Genomic DNA, 17,401 nt, shown 5'->3' on the forward strand with positions numbered 1-17,401 from the left:
TAAACTATAAGCATTTTAATATCAAATTTTGATATCAAGTTTGTTTTATTAGCTGTAAATCGTTTGCTTCATTTCCGTAGCTGATTTGTGATTTTTGACTATGAGGTCATATTCTTTAGAGAATCTGTAGAAATATGGTGAGCATATGTTAAAGTAGAGTTACTCTGGAAAGGATTTTTTGCTATAATTTGACTGTCTGGAGGCACTACAAATCTAGGATCATTTTAAATTAAATTATTTGGTTAAGATTTTTCAAAAGAAACAGGTTGTTTAAATTTAGATTTCAGACCTGCATGAGAGCCAGATGGTAAAAAAAGAGAGAAAAGGGATTTAAAAAAACTATCCTTTATTTTTAGACAAATTTACATATACTTCTAAATATATATGTTTTTACATTCCCTAATAATATTCAAAAGGGAGAATGTCATTTATTGAAAATTTTGATTTTTTTCCTAGAAAAGTGAGTTCATTATAATATTACTTATTACAATGTAATATCACTTAATGTATTCCAGCAATAATTTATGGTGATTGTTCAGAACTGACAGGGACCAGATGAATAACAAAAGGAGGGCTGGAGAGATATGGTTAACAAAGAATAGATGTAATAAAATAAAAGGCACAGCTCAGTTATCACCACACTTTCCTTGACCTTCTGACATTATAGACACAGTATTGTTAGATTTCCAAATTTTATGGAGAAGCTAGAATTCTAGATCTTGAAATATTAGAAACACATTAAAAAATAAATAACAGAATTTCATAAACAAAAATGGTGATATAAGGACCTCTGAAAATTTGACCCTCCTTAAACTACGGTCAATTAATCTACGACAAAGGATGCAAGATTATACAATGGAGAAAAGACAGTCTCTTCAATAAATGGTGCTGGGAAAACTGGGCAGCTACATGTAAAAAAATGAAACAAGAACATTCTTTAATACCATACACAAAAATAAACTCAGAATGGATTAAAGACTGGATACTATAAAACTCTTAGAGGAAAACATAGGCAGAACACTCTTTAACATAAATCGCAGCAATATCTTTTTCAATTCTCCCAGAGTAATGGAAATAAAAACAAAAATAAAGAAATGGGACCTAATTAAACTCAAAAGCTTTTGCACAGCAAAGGAAACCACAAACAAAACAAAAAAACAACCCACAGAATGGTAGAAAATATTTGCAAACGATGCGACTGACAAGGGATTAGTCTCCAAAATTTACAAACAGCTCATGTGGCTCAATAACCAAAAAACAAACAATCCAATCAAAACATGGGTGGAGGATTTAAATAGACATTTCTCCAAAGAAGACATACAGATGACCAAGAGGCACATGAAAAGATGCTCAAACATTGCTAATTATTAGAGAAATGCAAATCAAAACTACAATGAGATATCACCTCACACAAGTCAGAATGGCCATCATCAAAAATGTACAAACAATAAATGCTGGAGAGGGTGTGGAGAAAAGAACCCTCTTACACTGATGCTGGGAATGTAAATTGGAACAACCACTATGGAGAACAGTATGGAAGTTCTTTTTAAAAAAACCCTAAAAATAGAGCTACCATATGATCGAGCAATCCCACGCCTGGGCATATATCCAGAGAAAAACATGGTTCAAAAGGTTACATGCACCCCAATGTTCATTGCAGCACTGTTTACAATAGCCAAGGCATGGAAGCAAACTAAATGTCCACTGACAGATGAATGGATAAAGAAGATGTGGTACATATATACAGTGGAATACAAAGCCATTTAAAAGAATGAAATAATGCCATCTGCAGCAACATGGATGGACTTGGAGATTATCATACTAAGTGAAGTAAGTCAGAGAAAGACAAATATCATATGATATTGCTTATATGCAGAACCAAAAACAAAATGATACAAATGAACTTATTTACAAAACAGAAACAGACTCATAGACTTAGAGAATGAATTTATGGTAACAGGAGGGAAAGGTGGTGGGGAGGGATAGATTGGGAGTTTGGGATTGACATGTACACAGTGCTGTATTTAAAATAGATAACAAGGACCTGCTGTAAAAAAAAGAAAAAATTAAAAAAACAATGAAAAAAATCTGTCAAAAACTGTCAGAATTAACTTTTTCAAAACTATGAAAATTAACCAAATGCTTGCAGCAACATTTATTTTTAAAACTGCTGAATGTTGATATTAACAGTGAGCTTTATGGTATTTTAACTTGCTCTAGTTCTGTTCCCTTCTATCCAGCCCAGGAATAGACTTGTAAAATAACAAGTCAACCAAAAGGAAGTACCAGAAGGAAAAGCACAAAGCTCCAGCTTTTTCAAAACCTCATTCTGAAACAAAAATGAAATTATCATTTGTCCATTCCCTGGAAATACTCCACATGAAAAGTCTGTCTTTTTAAACATGACTCAAACTCATGCAGTACTAAAGTTTCTTCTGAGTTCATTTTTTAAAAAAAATTTATAGGTAAGTATTATAATGTTGCAGTTTCTGCAGGTGAAGGATAAAATTTGGGCCAAATAATAGACTGCTTAAAAGGAAAAGCTGAGGAATAAGTTGTTACCCTAATAAAATAACGTAGACTAGGTATCTTAAACAACAGAAATTTTTGTTTTTTTTCTCACAGTTCTAGAGGCTTGAAGTTTAAGATTCAGGTGCCAGCATGGTTGGTTTCTGTTGAGAGTGCTCTTCCTGGCTTGCAGAAAGCCACTTTCTCACTATGTCCTCATATGGAAAAGAGAGAGAGAGTGAGAGAGATCTATATTTCTCTCTCTTATTTTTCTTAGAAGGCCACATTCCTACCAAATTAGGACCCCACCCTTATGACCTGATTTAACTTTACTTTTCAAAGAGCCTATCTCTAGATATAATCATATAGGAAGGTAGGGCTTCAACATATGAATTTTGGAGGAACACAGTTTAGTCCATATAAGATGTCATAGAGTCTTTGAAAAGCTCTGATATATTGCTGGGGGTCTAGAATGCCATGCACATTTGTGGACCTGTGTAGATGCCTAGGAAAGACTTGAGAAGGCCCTAATATCTCACTTACAAATGATCTTGAAACTCTGCATAAACAGAAATTAAAGGCCAAGACAGATTGGTAAAAGCAAGCCATGGCATGCACACAGACATCTTAATAAAATGGAGAGATTTATTAATTTCAGAAATTTAAGGAAATCTTTAACCACTAAGATAACCAAGCAGAAACCTCAGTGGCCACAAATGACAAGGAATACATAGTTTACAGAATCAGTCCTGAAAAGTTAGGAAAGACAACAACTACAATAAGCAGTGACGAAAACAAACCTTGGAGATAGGAGAGAATAAATTGAAACTCTCTCTGAGGAAGTCATGTTGAAATTGTTAGACAAAGACTTTAATCAGCTATTTAAAATATGGTTAAGGAGCTAAAGGAAACCATGTCTGAAGAACTAAAAGAAAGTATCAAAAATACAACAATTAAAATGAAAAATTCAGTATGGTGATCAACAAGCAATAGACGAGAAGACAGGTCAATGGACAGCAGAGAATATCAATAAAGTCAAAAGTTGTTTCTTTGTAAAGATCAACAAAGCTGGCCAACTATATCTAGACTGATCAAGAAAAAAATACAAAATTTTTAAATTACTAAAATAAAAATATAAGAGGGGGTGTTACTACCCAATGTACAAATTAAAAAAAAAAAGAATTTAGGTGAACAATGAACAGTAATATGCTAACAAATTAGATAACCTTATTAAAATGGACAAATTCCTAGAAAGACACAAACTACCAAAACTGACACAAGAAGAAATAGAAAATCTGAATAGTCTCATAACAAGTAAAGAGCTTGCATTTACAAAAATTAAAAACTAAAAAAAAAAATTCCCACAAAAAAAGCTCAAATAGAAATGGCTTTGATTGTGAATTCTATTAAATATTTAAAGAAGAATTTGCATCAATTCTTCACAAACTCTTAAAAAATAGAAGACGAGAGAATTCCTTACTCATCCTATGAGGCCAATGTTAACATGATATCAAAACCTGGCAAAGGCATTAGAAGAAAAGAAGCTACAGAACAATATCACTTATGCATATAGATGCAAAACTTTTTGACAAAATACTAGCAGATTGAATCCAGATGCATATTAAAAGGATTATATAGAATACCCAAATGAGATTTATTCCAGAAATATAAGGTTGGTATAATATACAAAAATTAATCAATGTAATAAACTGTATTAATAAAATAAAGAACAAAAACAACTGAAGAAACTTAACCATCTCAATAGATGCAGAAAACTCATTTGACAAGACCAACATCCTTTCATCATAAAAACACTCAGCGAACTAGGAATAGAGGTTTAGTTCTGCTACACGGTCAAATGCACCAATGATAAATCCACAGCTGACATTACACTTAATGATGAAAAAGTGAAAACTTTCTCCCTAAGATCAAGAACAACACAAGGATGCCTGCTCTTGTTATTTCTATTCAACATTGTATTGGTGGTTCTAGCCAACACAATTAGGGAAGAAAATGAAATAAAAGGCATCGGATGGAAAAGGAAGAAATAAATTATCTCTTTTCACAGATGTCATAATCTTATAGAGAAAATGCTAAGAAACACACACACACACACACACACAAAAAAAAGAAACACACACACACACATACAAACACACACACACACCATACAGTTAGAGACAATAAATGAAGACAGCTAGATTCCAGGCTATAAGATCAGTATACAAAGATGCATGGTATTTTACACACTCACAATGAACAACTGAAAGTGGAATTAAGAAAACAGCTTGAATAAAAATATTATCAAATATAAAATACTTAGGAATGAATTTATCCAAAGTGCAAGATGTATGCAATGATATATACAGAAATTTGTTGAAATAAATTAAAGAAAACCTAAATAAATAGAATGACATCTGTGTTCATGGATTGGAAGACTTAATGCAATTAAGATGGAAATACTCTCCAAATTGATGTATAGATTCAACATAATCCCTATCAAAATGCCAATGAGGGACTTCCCTAGTGGCACAGACGTTAAGAATCCGCCTGCCAAGGCAGGGGACACGGGTTCGAGCCCTGGTCTGGGAAGATTCCAAATGCTGTGGAGCAACAAAGCCCGTGCACCACAACTACTGAGCCTGCTTTCTAGAGCCTGTGAGCCACAACTACTGAGCCCGCATGCCACAACTACTGAAGCCCAGGTGCCTAGAGCTCATGCTCCACAACAAGAGAAGCCACTGCACTGCAACAAAGAGTAGCCCCCGCTCACCACAACTAGAGAAAAGCCTGTGCACAGCAACAAAGATCCAATGCAGCCAATAAATAAATAAATTTATTTTTAAAAATGCCAATGACTTCTTTTTAAATAGACATGCTTATTCTAAAATTCATATGGATTAGTAAGTTTGCCAGAATAGCCAAAACAATCTTCAAAAAAAAGAATAGAGAGAACTCAGAATACTTAAAAATTTACCACATAGCCTTGATAATTAAGACATGTGGTATTAGCATAAGTATGGGCACACAGAACAATAGAATTGAATTGGGGATGTAGAAATAAATACATATTTATTGACATTTCATTTAAGAAAAGAGTGCCAAGAACATTCAAGGCAGGGAAGGAAAGCCTTTTCAACAAACGGTGCTAGAATCATTAGAAATCCACATGTAAAAGAATAAATTTGGATCCCTATTTCATGCAGAATGTATAAATTAACTTAAAGTAAAATAGTTTAAAAGCAGCTATAAAACTCATAGGAGAAAATATAGGTGTAAATCTTCGTGACTTTGAAATAGCCAATGGTTTCTTAGATGTGACAGCAAAAGTACAAGCAAAAATAGAAAAAATAGACAAATTGAACTTATCAAAGTCAAAAACTTTTATATATCAAAGGGCAATATCAGGAAAGTGAAATGACAAAAAACAGAATACAAAAAAAGTATATATAAATCATATATTTGATAAGAAATTAATGTCTGGGATGTATAAGAATCTTTAAAATTCAACCATAAAAAGATAAAATAATCTAATTTAAAAATTGACAAAGTATTTGAAAAGACATTTCATCTATATCTATATCTATATCTGTATCTATATCTATATCTATATATGGATGGTCAATAGGCACATGAAACAATGCTTGAAGTCATTAACCATTAGGGAAATGCAAATCAAAATCACAATGAGATACCACTTCACATCTACTAAAATAGCTATAATCAATAAACAGAAGATAACAAGTGTTGGTGATGATGTGGAGAAATTGAAACACTTATATATTGCTGGTAGGAATGTAAAAAGATGCAACCTTTGTTGAAAACCATTTGGTAGTTCCTCAAATACTTAAAAATAGAGTTACCACACAGATGTCATTCTCTAAATCACCATAAGTAGAACATCAAGGTAGTTCTTACTGGGAGTAAAGCAATCAAAAGGCATGAATATTGTCCTTCAGCTAAGTGCAATACAGTTTGTAGGAGAAATTTTCTAGATATCAAAGTGATATGATCTGGCTTTAATAATGCTATAATCCAAGCACAACATTCTAGAAGTGTATCTTTCCATGTTACAGTGGATTACAATTAATGGGAGGTCTGTTTACTAATTCACTTGCATTGAAATTGTTTTTGAGCAACTATTTTTTTTTTCAAATTGGAACAACCATATGAATTGTATACTCTATCTTAATAAGTACATCTATATTGTATTATATATATATTCTATTATTCATTTGGCAGAAGATGCATTTAAGACACAGAAATGCCAAGAAACAATCCTAATTTGCCAGATCTGATAAACAGTGAAACCATAATTTTAACTCAATTTTTAGGATTCCAAAATGTCTAGAATTCCAAAATTATGGTGTCACATGTCCTAACACAATATTGAGAGGTGATTCTTGAAATCTGTTGGGTGCTAACCATTTTAATTTGTATTTTCTCTTAAAAAATATTGTGTCCGGGTTCATGGAAACTGGGTTATATCTTCAAATTCTGGGTGCCCCGAATTTTTTTTTTTAAATAGAAAGTAAATAAATGCCTTTCTAGACTCATTTTGAAGATCTAATAAGCAAACTCTTCGTGAAACACAAAGTACATTGGTGTGATTTTTCTTTGTCTTTATCATTAACGATACCACTGAGACCACAGGCTGAAGTCCTCAGACTAAAGACCAAGCAGTAAATTTTAGGCCCTAAGCATCCTGTAAAAAAAAAAAAAAAAAAAAAATACATCTCTGTATGAATCATTATCAAGCAGTCTTTGTCACACACTTGAAGTAGTATCACGTTTTTTAAAATGTTATGCCATGTAAAGTAGATAGCTAGTGGGAAGCAGCCGCATAGCACAGGGAGATCAGCTCGCTGCTTTGTGACCACCTAGAGGGGTGGGATAGAGAGGGTGGGAGGGAGAGAGACGCAAGAGGGAAGAGATATGGGAACATATGTATATGTATAACTGATTCGCTTTGTTACAAAGCAGAAACTAACACACCATTGTAAAGCAATTATACTCCAATAAAGATGTTAAAAATAAATAAATAAATAAATAAAATGTTATGCCAACTGGTGATTGAGCATGTGATTGCACAAAGCCAGCTTAGTCACTGGATATTTTTGCTCCCTGAAATGGCCTTTCTAATCTTTAGAGCAGAACTTTTGCCTCAGGGTGTGTTTAATAATATATTAAGCATTAAATATATGAGCATAGCATAAACACATTAGTATTTTTTTTCAATACTTGGCTTTTTTGCATCTTTAAAATATCACAAATAAGTCCGAGGAATTATCTGGCGTCTTGCTGTTTCTGTAGCTGGAAAACTTAGATTTTATTTATAACCCTGCTGAACTGTTCCATTTTCAGAAATGTAGATACCATCCAAAATTTTTCTGATATCTTCGTTTTTAACTATTGGGGTTTGCTGAATCAAAGCAGTTAAATTTGATAGAAGTTCAGTGTTGTTTCCTTCAAGAATTAACTCATCTTAAAAAAAAAAAATCAACTCATCTTTTTGGGCATGAGATACTGAACAAGCAACTCCTGGCTTCATCCAAGTCCAGTAGATGTATTTTTTGCCAAAGAAATTTTGGATTTCAACAAGAATACCCATTCTCCTGAAGAACGACATTGATGGTGAAATCGGCATGCACAGACCTCATCTTAGAATAGACCAATACCCTTGGTCATGTTCTGTACATGACTACAGGTAGTGCAGATGGAAATGAGTTGCTTTCTATTTCCCCACCCTATGTAACCTGGAGCCTCTTCTTTTTCTTTCCAAGGAGATTGAGTTCTACATTGATGTGATTGAAGTCCTTCCACAGGGTGCCTCTAGAACTGTGCATCCCTTCAGAGTGATGTTGACATCATCTGGAATGTGGACAGTCTTAATGCTGAGAACAGTCTTCATTCTTGCAAAAGATGCAACAAAGAATCTCATTCATATTTTTTAACTGCCCTGAATTCCATATTCTTATGTACCTGTACTCATTTCCTTGTCAAAGAAATATAATTTATTTAATATATATAGTTTCTTGTTATTTTGCCATGTGTGTCTTTCCACACAGAAAATATTTTGTTACCTAATTTTTAATTGGTAGTATCTCAATAGCTACTTTCAAATACTTTCAGACTCTCTTAAACCTAGACTTGTAAGAGTTTCTTAAGCTGTTATAAATAGAAAAAAATATACAGCTGGATTTTAAATCTGAAGCTATCATAGCCCTATGGGTAGAGGCATAGTTAAAAGTGAGTGGCATGAAAAGTAACTTAAGTAACATCATGAACTGTTCAAATTTAATAGGGGACAGGTTCAAGAAGGATCTTTTTTTCCCCTCAAATCATGCTCAATACATTAGGTGTTATTCACTAAAATCTCAATTAGATGCATAGACTGAGTACTGTGGGGCTGCCCAGATCAATTGCGTGTATGTCGATCACTGAACAACGATCAATAAAGCAATCAAAGTTGAAATATATTCTGCTTACAGTTTCTTGTTTCCAGTATGCTAGGAAGTAACTGTAATCGCTATTCCCTTTAGCTCTGCCACTTGGAAGACTGACAGAGGAACAGCACTTCAGGAGGAAATGTTCTCCTCATTGGATAAATTGATGAGTGGGTACTTGAAACTTAGGGCTGTAAGATTGAGGAAATCTGATCAATCCTGTACCAATGATATACACGAATATTCAAAAGTTATGATGTTGACCTCTCCAAAGAATGTCAAAAAGTTTGCAGCTGGTCACTCAGATTGAAAAGATATCATGAAATGGGGTTACAATACCTCAAATTCTTCATCTTAATTCAAACCAAGGTATAGAATTATTTGGTATCTGTATTTAAAATGGTCATAATGATTGTAGCAGGCAGTGGAATGCCACAATGATTTCTCACCTTCTGGTACCCAGGAATTTGTGAAATCTTTTCTTGACTATAAGGTGGGACCAGTGAGTTGATTCTAACCAATAGGATATGGCAAAGGCAAAAGAATGTCACACTTTTGATTAGGTTATTTTATACAGCAGAGGTGATGGGAAATCACCCCCAAGATTATTTTATGAAGCAAACATACATGTTGTAAACTTCCTATTGAAAGGGTCACATGGCAAGGAATGGAGGGTAGCATAGAGGACCTGGCAGTTAGCAAAAATGTGGAGACCTGAGTCCAATAATTTCAAGAAGTTGAATTTTGCCAGCAGCCTGAGAGGACTACAAAGCAGTTCTCAACTTGAGCATCTAGATGAGCACATAGCCCAGCTAATACTTTGATTGCAGCTTTGTGAGACCCTGAGCAGAGGAGTCAGATAAATTTGTGCTTGGACCTCGACCCGTGGAAAACATGAAAAAATAAATGTGTGTTGTTTTAAGCCTCTAAGTTTGTTATATATTATTATTATATTTTTATTATTTATGACATTGAACACACATACAATAACAGAGGAATAATTTCCACTTATATTGTTGATGGCAAATATTTCTGATAAAATACTGCTGTAACATCATTAGCAAGTATTTATGAATGGTAAATTTGCTCTATGAAATTTCTCCTTAGGATGAGTTATTTATTTAACTGAGAGGGCATGCATTGCATAGTGCTTAAGAACATGAGTTCTACATTCCTGGGATCAAATCTCAGTTCTTCTACTTTCTAGCTGTGTTATCTTGAGCAAATCATGCAAGCTCTCTGAGCTTCAGTAATCTCATCTGAAAAAAAAAAGGATAATAATTGCATATATCTCACAGGCTTGCTATGAAGACTGAATGAGTAAAAATCATGCCATTTATATTTGTTAAATTATTGAAAAAAGATTTTGGTTTTATCCAATATAACTATACTGTAAAGTGTGTTATTTCTGTCAAAATAATTAATCTTCAAAAGTGAAATAAATAACTCTACCCATTGTACCTAGAATTAATGTCAGGAATAGTACAGGCTATGAAACAAGTGAACAAAAAAATTGCAGATGCCCAAAATTGAAAGAAAATGAATTCAATGACAGAGCAAAAAGAACATTGAGAAATAGTCACAGATTCATAGCAGATAATCTCAACAGATTACAGAAGTCAGAGAAAGAGAGAGCATGTAGAACTTGCTTTCAGAGAAAATTTGTTACCTCTAGGTGAAACAAAGTTCTAATGATAAAAGTTTTAGTTAAAAACAGCTGTAAAAAAAAAAGGAAACTTTATTTAATAAGGATATGTAAACAGTAGCAGAAGAACTAGTAAAGAAATCATTATGCTAATTGTAAATTTTAAGAGAGGCTAAAGTCATTAAAACACACTAAGGAAAGAATGACAAAGAGTGGCTCACCCAGGAACATATTTCACAAAGGTAGAACAGAGACCATACTCACTTGTTCCTTGCTGGAAAATTACTATTAACTTCTATATGATGTCACATCAGTGGTGTAAACTAAGTTTACTGATATTTTGTGTTTCTAGTTTTTATATAAATAACAAATCTGTATATGAGTCCATCCAATATATAATCTGATTCCAGCAAATATGTTTTATTGGATTCTCAGTTAACTGATGCAATTTATCCTTGAAATCATGTTGTTCAGTGGATTAGCCCATGGTTAATTTTCCTTAGACTTCTCTCTCAGGCATAAATATTTTTATTCAAGGTCCTTGTAGCTGAAGTGGGCAATGTATTCGAAACAGGCCATTTGCCCTTGCTTTAAATGGTCATTGAGTTTAGTTACCTTTTCAATGATTACTTTTGATTTAATGACCTTTTCAATGATTACATTCAATAGGTAAAATGATTGAAAAATCAGGATCCTTTGAATCAAATTCTCTTTCTTTTTCTTTTGAGTACAGAGATAACTTTAGTTTTCTATTATAACGATAAAACAGTTATAAAATAATCAACTTTTGACAAATACAATCTTCTGGTGAAAAATAAAAGTGAACTTTAATCCATTTGATATTAATGAGGGGCAAAGTTAGATGGTGAGCAGGAAAGGGGGTACTTACCGTGATCCTAAAGAAGCTTCAGATTTTGAAATTTTTCAAGTCTATATTGCTGTTATAAATCACAAAAATATAACTAACAAATCTCAGTAAACATGACCTTTTTTAAAGGATTTGTAAATATCACTGTATTTTTCTCTGTCACTCTTCTCTAATTTAGAAAGATAAATAGAATATTAAATATTGTTCTGGTGTTGAATCAGGTAGTCATTAGTATTTAAAGTCCTAATAGCTTTTCCCCTTAAATACCCAAAACTCTCCAATAATTTTAGATATCTATCAATTAAATACTTCCTAATGTAGTAATATTATTTTTTTAATTTGTATAATGAAATATTTATTTTGAATGTTTAATGTGTCTATATATAAAACATGATATATTCTATTGGCTTAATTATCTATGTGAGACGTCAGAAACAATTTTGTGAAGTACAGAATGATGAGCAACATTGTATATATATATATGTATGCATATGTAGGTTTAAATGTTTCTGTTCATACTTCTCTTTTCTGTTATTTATATTTACCCTGCTATACAAATGTATCTCAATTGATGCTATTATTCCAATCTGAAATGGGGGCAATTCATGTAATATATGCCATTATGACACAATACTAAATAATAGACACAAAAAATACATTTCCAGATAAGCATTTCTCATAACATTATAGACATAGATGCATAGATAGATGATAGATTTATAGATAGCTGGATTTATAGATAGATTTATAGCTAGCTAGATAGATAGTGGTAGACAGATGGATAGATATCCATTGGTAGTAAACTATTCTAGTGTTCTGTAAGTAGTCACATAATTAAAGAAATAATACAGCTCTAAAAATAATTCCAAAGAGAAGTGATAAAATATTTTGAAAAAAAAAAAAAGTGTTACCAGTGAGATAAATGTGTAAACAGAGGAGGAAATAGTTGATTCAACAAACTATTGCTCATTTGTTGAACATTTATTATATGTCAATATTTCTTTTAGGGAATTGTATTAGGTATTGGGGATTTTACTACTGTATATTTAGAAGCATAATTTTCTACTTGTTTTTTAAATGTAGTCCCATTAATTTATAGACATACTGAATAGTAGGTAGATTAAAAATGCTAAACCTAGTTAATTCCTTACTTTATTTATACCAGAAATCCTATCAAGTGATGACATTGTGCTATTCAATGTGTGAGAGAAATGTTTCTTATCCCATGGAGCTTGAAATCTAACAGGTAATATTCTTCTGAATTTTAAATCATGTATTCATTTATTTATTCATTTAAAAAATACTTATAAATAATTGAAGGAGAGAAACTTTTAATTCTGATATATCTTAAAGGACATGAAAATATTTTCAACATGGTCACTTATGACCAATCCTCACACTTGAAATAGGAAATGTGGGCAATTGTGGTGATATACACATATAGATGGATGGATAGATACAGAGATGTTATTAAGAATTTATTTTTACTATTCTTGAAGGTCTGTATTTTCTGAGGTACATTTATAGCATTGTATGCACAATTAAATGATGCTTCAATAACAGGAAAAGGGGATGTTAATTGAGGAAGACAGTATCAGGTTGTTGCTCATCTATTTATATGAAGACAAGGTAGAAGGTAATGTTTAATCTATGTGTGGGGCTCTATTTACCACGAAAATTTGACTATGACTTCACAGGGAAAAATGAGATAGAAAATACATGTTAAATTGTGCATATTAAATTTGAGAGGACAAAAGGTGATTTGCTTGAGGTGTGACATTAACATAAATCCCAGGCCATGGGCTGATGGCCCCTGTACCAGATCAAGAATAATGACAGCAAGCAGCAGCATGGCCAGCAGAGCCAGCACCTTGGTGTTCCTCACACTGAAGTAGCGTTGCTCTCCCCCTTGCCCAGAAGGTCATGGAGATAAAGAAGACAGGAAAAAGGACAGAAAAGGACCAGCCAGCACAATAGCAGGAGCACAATTTTCAGCTGACAGAGTGTTGGTGCTCCAGCCGGGTGTCAGGCCTGAGCCTCTGAGTGGGAGAACCGAGTTCAGGACATTGGACCACCAGAGACCTCCCAGCCCCAGGTAATATCAATCGATGAGAGCTCTCACAGAGATCTCCATTTCAATGTTAAGACCTAGCTCCACTCAATGAACAGCAAGGTCCAGTGCTGAACACCCCATGCCAAAAATACTGCAAAACAGGAACACAACCCCACCCATTAGCAGAGAAGCTACCTAAAATCATAATAAGTTCACAGACACCACTAAACAAACGACCAGATATGGTCCTGCACACGAGAAAGACAAGATCCAGCCTCATCCACAAGAACACAGGCACCAGTACCTTCCACCAGGAAGCTTACAAAACCCACTGAAGCAACCTTACCCACTGGGGGCAGACACTAAAAACAATGGGAACTACAAACCTGCAGACTGTGAAAAGGAGACTGCAAACACAGTAAGTTAAGCAAAATGAGAAGACAGAGAAATACACAGAAGATGAAGGAGCAAAGTAAAAACTCACCAGAAGAAACAAATGAAGAGGAAATAGGCAGTCTACCTGAAAAAGAATTCAGAGTAATGATAGTAAAGATGATCCAAAAACTTGGAAATAGAATGGAGAAAATGCAAGAAATGTTTAACAAGGACCTAGAAAAACTAAAGAGCAAACAAACAATGATGAACAATGCAATAAATGAAACTAAAGATTCTCTAGAAGGAATCAATAGCAGAATAACTGAGGCAGAAGAATGAATAAGTGACCTGGAAGATAAATAGTGGAAATAACTACCACAGATCAGAATAAAGGAAAAAGAATGAAAAGAATTGAGGACAGTCTCAGAGACCTCTGGGACAACATTAAATGCACGAACATTCAAACTATAGGGGTGCCAGAAGACGAAGAGAAAAAAAAGGGACTGAGAAAATATTTGAAGAGATTATAGTTGAAAACTTCCCTAATATGGGAAAGGAAATAGTCAATCAAGTCCAGGAAGTGCAGAGAGTCCCATACAGGATAAAACGAAGAAGAAACACACCAAGACACATCTTAATCAAACTATCAAAAATTAAATACAAAGAAAAAAGATTAAAAGCAGCAAGGGAAAAGCAACAAATAACATACAAGGGAATCCCCATAAGGTTACCAGCTGATCTTTCAGCAGAAACTCTGCAAGCCAGAAGGGAATGGCAGGACATATTTAAAGTGATGAAAGGGAAAAACCTTCAACCAAGATTACTCTACCCAGCTAGGATCTCATTCAGTTTGATGGAGAATTAAAAACTTTACAGACAAGCAAAAGCTAAGAGAATTCAGCACCACCAAACAAGCTTCAAAACAAATACTAAAGGAACTTCTCTAGGCAGGAAACACAAGAGAAGGAAAAGACCTACAATAACAAATCCAAAACAATTAAGAAAATGGTAATAGGAACATACATATTGATAATTACCTTAAATGTAAATGGCTTAAGTGCTCCAACCAAAAGACATAGACTGGCTGAATGGATACAAAAACAAGACCTGTATATATGCTGTCTACAAGTGACCCACTTCAGGCTTAGGGACACATACAGACTGAAAGTGAGGGGATGGAAAAAGATATTAGTTGCAAATGGAAATCAAAAGAAAGCCGGAATAGCAATTCTCATATCAGACAAAATAGACTTTAAAATAAAGACTATTACAAGAGACAAAGAGGACACTACATAATGATCAAGGGATCAATCCAAGAAGAAGATATAAAAATTGTAAATATTTATGCACCCAACATTGGAGCACCTCAATGCATAAGGTGAATGCTAACAGCCATAAAAGGGGAAGTCGACAGTAATACAATAATAGTAAGGAGGGGCTTCCCTGGTGGTGCAGTGATTAAGAATCCACCTGCCAATACAGAGGACACGGGTTTGAGCCCTGGTCCCACATGCCACAGACCAAGCAAGCCTGTGAGCCACAACTACTGAGCCTGCACTCTAGAGCCCTCAAGCCACAACTACTGAACCTGTGTGCCACAACTACTAAAGCCCATGTGTCTAGAGCCCCTGCTTCACAACAAGAGAAGTCACAGCAATGAGAAGCCTGTGCACCTCAATGAAGAGTAGTCCCCACTTGCTGCAACTAGAGAAAACCTGTGTGCAGCAACGAAGACCCAACACAGCCTAAAATAAATAAATAAAATAAATAAATTAAAAAAAATAATAATAGTAGGGAACTTTAACACCCCACTTTCACCAATGGACAGATCATCCAAAATGAAAAACAACGAGGAAACACAGCTTTAAATGACACATTAAACAAGATGGACTTAATTGATATCTATAGAACATTCCATCCAAAAACAACAGAATGCACTTTCTTCTCAAGTGTCATGGAACATTCTCCAGGATAGATCATATCTTGGGTCACAAATCAAGCCTTGGTAAATTTAAGAAAATTGAAATCATATCAAGTATCTTTTCTGGACACAACCCTATGACACTAGATATCAATTACAGGAAAAAAAACTGTAAAATATACAAACACATGGAGGCTAAACAATACACTACTAAATAACCAAGAGATCACTGAAGAAATCAAAGAGGAAATCAAAAAATACCTAGAAACAAATGACAATCAAAACATGATGACCCAAAACCTATGGGATGTAACAAAATCAGTTCTAAGAGTGACGTTAGTAGCAATAAAATCCTACCCCAAGAAACAAGAAAAACCTCAATTAAACAACCTAACCTTACACCTAAAGTAATTAGAAAAAGAAGAACAAAAAAACACCAAAGTTTGCAGAAGGAAAGAAATCATAAAGCTCAGATCAGAAATAAATGAAAAAGAAATTAAGGAAACAATAGGAAAGATCAATAAAACTAAAAGCTGGTTCTTTGAGAAGATAAACAAAATTGATAAACCGTTAGCCAGACTCATCAAAAAAAAAAGGGAAAAGACTCCAATCAACAGAATTAGACATGAAAAATGAGAAGTAACAACTGACCCTGAAGAAATACAAAGGATCATGAGAGATTACTACAAGCAACTATATGCCAATAGAGTGGACAACCTGGAAGAAAAGGACAAATTCTTAGAAAAGCACAACCTTCTGAGACTGAACCAGGAAGAAATAGAAAATATAAACAGACCAATCACAAGCACTGAAATTGAAACTGTGATTAAAAATCTTCCAACACACAAAAGCTCAGGACCAGATGGCTTCATAGGTGAATTTTATCAAACATAAAGAGAAGAGCTAATATCTATCCTTCTCAAACTCTTCCAAAAATTAGCAGAAGGAGGAACACTCCCAAACACATTCTAAAAGGCCACCATCACCCTGATACCAAACCAGACAAAGATGTCACAAAGAAAGAAAACTACAGACCAATATCACTGATGAACATAGATGCAAAAATCCTCAACAAAATACTAGCAAACAGAATCCAACAGCACATTAAAAAGATCATAGACCATGATCAAGTGGGGTTTATGCCAGGAATGCAAGGATTCTCCAGTATACGCAAATCAATCAATGTGATAAGCCATATTAACAAATTGAAGGAGGAAAAGCATATGATAATCTCTTTAGCTGCAGAAAAAGATTTCAACAAAAATCAACACCCATTTATGATAAAAACCCTCTAGAAAGTAGGCATAAAGGAAACTTACTTTAACATAATAAAGGCCATATATGACAAACCCACAGCCAACATCGTTCTCAATGGTGAAAAAATGAAACCATTTCCACTAAGATCAGGAACAAGACAAGGTTGCCCACTCTCACAACTATTATTCCACATAGTTTCGGAAGTTTTAGCCAAAGCAATCAGAGAAGAAAAAGAAATAAAAGGAATCCAAATTGGAAAAGAAGAAGTGAAATTGTCACTGTTTGCAGATGACATGATACTATACATAGAGAATCCTAAAGATGCTAC

At 33.9% G+C, this 17,401-nt stretch overlaps 1 pseudogene; it reads right to left on the reverse strand.

Moving 5' to 3' along the window:
• Nucleotides 1–7,837: 7,837 nt before the first annotated feature.
• On the reverse strand, nucleotides 7,838–8,419 carry LOC133085631 (large ribosomal subunit protein uL6-like; annotated as a pseudogene).
• Nucleotides 8,420–17,401: the final 8,982 nt, after the last annotated feature.

Source organism: Eubalaena glacialis, chromosome 2 (genome assembly GCF_028564815.1).
Source record: "Eubalaena glacialis isolate mEubGla1 chromosome 2, mEubGla1.1.hap2.+ XY, whole genome shotgun sequence".
Lineage (NCBI taxonomy): Eukaryota > Metazoa > Chordata > Mammalia > Artiodactyla > Balaenidae > Eubalaena > Eubalaena glacialis.